At 38.8% G+C, this 6133-nt stretch overlaps 2 pseudogenes; one reads left to right on the forward strand and one right to left on the reverse strand.

Annotated features, from left to right (window-relative positions):
• Positions 1–2677: 2677 nt before the first annotated feature.
• On the reverse strand, positions 2678–3475 carry LOC100940480 (annotated as a pseudogene).
• Positions 3476–4175: 700 nt separating this feature from the next.
• Positions 4176–4842, forward strand: LOC105888322 (annotated as a pseudogene).
• Positions 4843–6133: the final 1291 nt, after the last annotated feature.

Raw genomic sequence — 6133 nt, forward strand, 5'->3', positions numbered from 1 at the left:
CATCTAACTCCAGTAACAGTAGCCCACATAACAAATTCCCAAAACTACAGATGTTGGCGTGGATGTGGAGAAAAGGAAATACTTCTGCACTGCTGATGGGACTAGAAGCTAATACATTCCTTTTGGAAAGAAGTTTGGAGAACACTCAGGGACCTAAAAATTGACCTGCTGTTGGATCCTGCAATTCCTCTACTAGGAATATATCCAAAAGACCAAGAATCACTTTGCAAAAAAGATATTTGCACCAGATTATTTATTGCAGCTCAATTTGTAATAGCCAAGTCATGGAAGAAGCCCAAGTGCCCATAGACTCATGAATGGATTAATAAATTGTGGTATAGGGTATGCCACAGAATACTATGCAGCCTTTAAAAAACATGAAGCCTTTACCTCTTCTATGTATACATGGAGGGGTCCAGAACATATTCTCCTAAGCAAAATGTCTCAAGGATGGAGGAAAAAATATCCAATGTACTCAGTACTTATATGAAACCTACTTATCTTTACTCACACTTTCTTATGGAAGATAGAACAAAACTATAGCCCAGGATGAAGGAGAGAAATGAAGTGGGAAAGGTGGGGAGGGAGGAGATTTGACAGAAGGAGGGTAAAAGGCAGGACCACACCTATGGAGCATACAACAAGGGTATAAGTCAAATCTGTGAAGTTTAGAACATAGATGTTTTGGCACAATAATCAAGTAAATGAAGTGAAAGCTATATTGATTGGTTTAATGTAACCACGTCAGATTGTATAAAAAAATCAGCACATTGTACCCCACATATGCATGAATGTATTCATGATCTATGTATATTTGACCTAGTAAAATAAAAAAAAAATCCTCAAAGAAAGCATAGTGGGGAACGACTTTATGAAGAAGACTTTCATGGCAATTGCAACAACAAAAATATACAAATGACACTTAATTAAACTGAAAAATTTCTGTACAGTTAAGGAGACAACAACTAAAGCAAATATACAACCTATATAATGGGAAATGATATTTGAATATTTTGAATCAGACAAAAGCTTGATAACTAGATCTATAGAAAAATTCATCTATTAATCCATAACAAATTAATCCACATGAAAAAAGCCAACAATCCCATATATCAATGGACAAGAGAGATGAATCAAATCTCTAAAGATGACTGATGAATGGCTAGCAAACATATGAAAAAATGTTCATCATCCCTAATTTTTAGAGAAATGCAAATCAAAACCACCCTGAGATATCATCTGATCCCAGTGAGAATGACCCACATCACAAAATCTCAAAACTGTAGATGCTGGCATAGATGTGGAAAAAAAGGAACAATTTTGCACTGCTGGTGAGACTCCAAACTAATACAACGTTTTTGGAAGGAGGAATGGAGGACCCTCAAAGAACTCAAGCTAGACCTCCCATTTGTTCCTGTAATCCCATTACTGGGCATCTACCCAGAATGAAAAATCCTTCTACCATAAAGACACTGGCACTAGACTGTTTATCGCAGCTCAATTTACAATTGCCAAAATGTGGAAACAGCCTAAATGCCCACCAAACCAGGAATGGATTAACAAGCTGTGGTATTATACCGTGTAATACTATTTAGCCATTAAAAAGATGGAGACTTTACATCTTCCTTCTGGATCAAAGTGTAACACATTATTCTTAGTAAAGCATCAAAAGAATGGAGAAAGATGAATACTATGTACTCATTTATGACATGAGGACAGTTAATGACCTAGTACATGGTGGAGGTAGGGGAGATCAGAGAGAGAGAGAAGGAGTGAAGGGTGTGGGGGAAAGCAAGAGCAGAGAGTGGGAAGGAGGGAGGGGGTGAGGGAAGGAAGAGCAGAGAGAGGAAATGGGGGTTTTGGTGTGTGACACACCTTTTGGGGGCAAGACACAAGTATAAGAGGGACTTTACATAATAAATGCAATCAGTATAACCATGTTTCTTGTACCCTCAATGAATCTCCAACAAAAAAAATTTTTTAAAGTTACCTATCATATCTTTCCTGATGTTTTCTGCCTCTTCATCTCCAAACTTTCAAATCTAGCTGTGTACTAGACATTATCATTCGAATATCTCAAACTTAAAACATCTACAATACAACTATTTCTTTTAAGACAATGACATACTGTTTCTCAGATGAGGGAGAGACAACCAGGGTCTAATGCTGTTCTCAAAAGGTTACTTCCCAAATTAGGGACACCATGGAATAGAAAGTGCCAATTGGCTGACCCAGGGGAAACGATGGGAAGGATTCATAGGCTACCCTAAATGAGGGTCCTTATACTCATTCCTAACATGAGAAACCTAAAGTATGACTCCGAAAATTTCTGCTTTTAGGCATAATGGCTTTACATAAAGGGCAGGAATGACTAAGAGAGAAGTACAGCTCAGCAGTTCTTAACAGGAAAACAGCATGTCCCCAATAGGTTATGTTAGAAAATAAGGCAAGCTATGTTCTGGGGAGTGCTCTTAGCAATTAGCATACATGGCCAATAAAAAACTGTCTTGCCCAAGTAACAGTGGTATCCTGAGTAATCTATCTGTGACCCATCTAGTTGGTACTGATGACCTGCCAACAAGCTTGTGAAACAACAGTCTAGATCTCAGAAAACAGAAGTCTGAAGAGAGACCAGAAACCCTGCTTTTAGCTTGAATCTGAAACAGGTTGGCTGCAGCTAGTTTATGGTTAGTTCATAACTCTGGATCTAATGGCTTAATTGAGTCTGTAAATCACTCAGTTTCTTCTAACATCTGGAGAGGGCTGAGAGGGCAATGGTTTCAGGTTGCTGAGAGTCACAGGACTCCACATTGTAGCAAAATTTTTCTGGCTTGCTATTGGGGTAATAGGGAGCCTGGGACACATCCTCATCCAGCTCCAAGTACTCACTCTTTGGCCATTACTCAGGGTTTAGGTACACTGTGTGCCTCAGAACATTTTCTGAATTATATTAAAAAGCCATCCCTGCAGTACAGTTCTACTTGGCATGTTCTTTGCCAAAAAAAAATTTTAGCATAAGCTTGAAGTCTGAACTCCTGGCCCTTTGTCAACTTGACAATGAGAATGTCATCCTGTTCCACATAGTCATTGGGGTCATTATCTTGGCTCCAAGATATCACCAAAATGACCTGATAGTGGTTGTAGACAAGGTCTGAAGATGTGAAGTGACAAGTCTAGTCTTCATTACACCACACATCAAGCGAAAACTCCTCTGAGCACTCCAGACAGAACTCTTCATGTGTATAGTCCCAGTAGTATTGCAACTTGTCCATAATGTCAGAACTAAAGAGGGGAATTAATCCAAGTCTGTAGGTGATGCGTCAATTTGAACTAAGTCAATGGTTATTATGGGCACCTCAGCAATAAAAACCCTCTGAATAGAATTAGTCATCACCAGGTATATAATCTCAGTGATGAATGTGACATTCTTGTTGGTAAGCATGATCCACAAGGTGGGCTAGTTAGCTTACAGCATCACACCCCTCAGCCACCAGTCTCTGCATTAGCTCTGCCAACACCTACAGCACAACTCTTAATTCCTAGCCCCAACTACACCAAACCTCATCCTACCATAGTCTCTCCTTTCTCAGTAGATGGCAGGACAATTTGCTTTGTTGTTAAGGTTAAAATCCTAGGAACCAGCCTTGATTTTCTTTCACACAACAGATGCAATCCACCATCAAACCATTTTAGTCTGACCTTTAACATATACGCAGACTCTCTGGAACAAAGTGGTATAAATCCATGTTTCCCTGCTTCTCTCCTTTAAATACAACGAAATACTTCAGAAATAATTTAACAAATAAAATATTAAAGCTCTAAAATACATGAATGATATATATTTGTTAAGGACCTCAAAATTTGAGGAACAAGGCTGGGCACAGTGGCTCATGCCTATAATTCTAGTATCCTGAGAGGCCAAGGAGGATCAATTGCTTGCACTCAGGAGTTTGAGACCAGGCAGAGAAAAAGTGAGACCCCATCTCTACTAAAAATGGCTAGGCATTTTGGTAGGCACCTATAGTCCCAGCAACTCAGAAGGCTGATCTGGAGGGGTGGAAACCTGAAGAAGTAGGTAAGTGATTGTGACTAGCTGGGATTGATTTGCTGCCCACAGAAGTCCTGGACTGGAGGAAGCCTTTCCAGAGTTTTCAGTTGTTGGGGGAAAGGGCACAATGAGTGTGAAGCTTGGAAGCGTGGGTGGACTCAAACAGTATAGCAACCAGATTTGAATGCTGGTTACAGTGGATGTGCCATAGGTTTGGTGGCAGGCGAAGCAGCCACATGAAAAAATCTCAATGGTCAGGGAGCTACCATTGTGGGAAGGTCATGAGAAAGTCTTAGCAGGGGTATAAAGCACAGCTGTCTTAATTCTGCCCACCAGGATCAGAACTCCACTCTTGGGACAGTCTCAGGGACTCCCACATCTCACAGGAACTGGAGTCAGAGGGCACTGTGAGACCTGCTCCTGAAAGATTCTTGTGAGCTTTAAGATCCCAACCTGGGGCACCTCAGAGGTTTCCCGCAAGACTGTGAGTGCTTGGCAGCTTTGTGCTTCTCATTTTTCCTGTCCCGCTGCTTGGCTGCCCGCGGGCACTTCGAATCCTGCAGATGCACGAGGTGCTCGGGCTGGGAGACTGAGACCCGGCATCAGCTGCAAAGTTCGAGGCAACACTTGTCAAGACAGTGGGGAAGAAGGCGCTTAAGAATGCGCAACTGAGCCCTGCATGGACTGAGATCAAAGAGGAATGTGCAGCTCAGCTCAGGAGACTGGGAAACAAACTGAATTTCCGGCAGAAGCTTCTGAATCTGATAACCAAACTCTTTTGCTCTGGAACCTGACTGCAACAAAACCTTTTGCATAAGGGGTCTCCTTCTAAAGAGAAGTTTCCCACAATGGGTGCAAGTGGTACCAATGTCATAAATTCGAAGAGAGGCCTCATTGTAATTGAGAGGAATGAGAAGAAGCATCCACTTGCTGGTGGATGCCCTGAAACTGAAGATGGAATACCTCAAAAGAATTTCTGTTGGGTTTATCATACGTCATTTTTGGGGATGTGAGAACATTGTAAAACTACTTTGTTTATTTGAAAACAAGAATGAAAGAATCTTAAAAATAGGGATATAATAACACTTCTTTTTTTTAGTTAGAGAATTATTCTGTTATTTTTGCTGAAGGCCATTGCCCAGCCTGGTATAAAAGGAGTTGAAAATAAGATTAAGGCTGAAAGAAACAGTTCAGTGTTGTTTTTTCTTTGTTTTCTTTTTTTTTTTTTTAACTTTTCAGTGCCAACTTCCAAGTACTGTATACTATTTGGTTTATATGTATTGTCTTGTTAAAAGGACAAATTTCATTCTGAGAACACTGAATGTCATATTGAATGTTGATTGCATAGGTCACTACACAGTAATGTAAAATAAGTTAATTTGTTCTGATTTAAATTGTATTGCTTCTGTTCAGATGACTTTCATTAAATGTGTTCCCTGGGGTTAACTGGAAACTGTGGAAAACTGGAAAACAACTTTGAAATAATTGGATTTTATTTGGAGGATTACTTGGTGCCAAACTCTTGCACACAGAACATAAAATGAGAAAAGAGGATTTTGTATAACTAGGGAAAATGAAAAAAATAGAACTTTTCAACTGATGCTATCTTATTCTAAAGGTGTTCCTAAAATTAAAATACTAATTAGTGCGTATCCAATGAAAAGTGATCTTTTAAAAGAAATAATATGTTCATAATTAGAATATACTTTGATTAAAAAAGGGACAGATATTTCTTATTCACAATGAAAATCTCATATAGACATACACAAAAATAATGGCATGACTGAATTTCAGCAGAAGTAACTATTTTTTACCTATTTATAATCAATATATTTTTGTTTCATTTGAAGGTATGTATTAAAGTTCCATTTTTGAGTTATAAGACAAGAATTTTATAACTACTTGAATTTTTACAGTAAAAATAATATAGGGTATAGTCACTTTTGATGAAAAATTACCTCACATTTGTTTTTATCAGTATTACTTAAGGCTATTTATTTAGTTGGGAAGATGTTTGTTTTTTTCTGCCTTGAGGTAGATATTTTGCCATATGGGTATTTATGGTCTATGACTATATTTAAATGT

This window comes from Otolemur garnettii, unplaced genomic scaffold, assembly GCF_000181295.1.
Source record: "Otolemur garnettii isolate 467f Iridium unplaced genomic scaffold, OtoGar3 scaffold00282, whole genome shotgun sequence".
In the NCBI taxonomy this organism is placed as follows: Eukaryota; Metazoa; Chordata; class Mammalia; order Primates; family Galagidae; genus Otolemur; species Otolemur garnettii.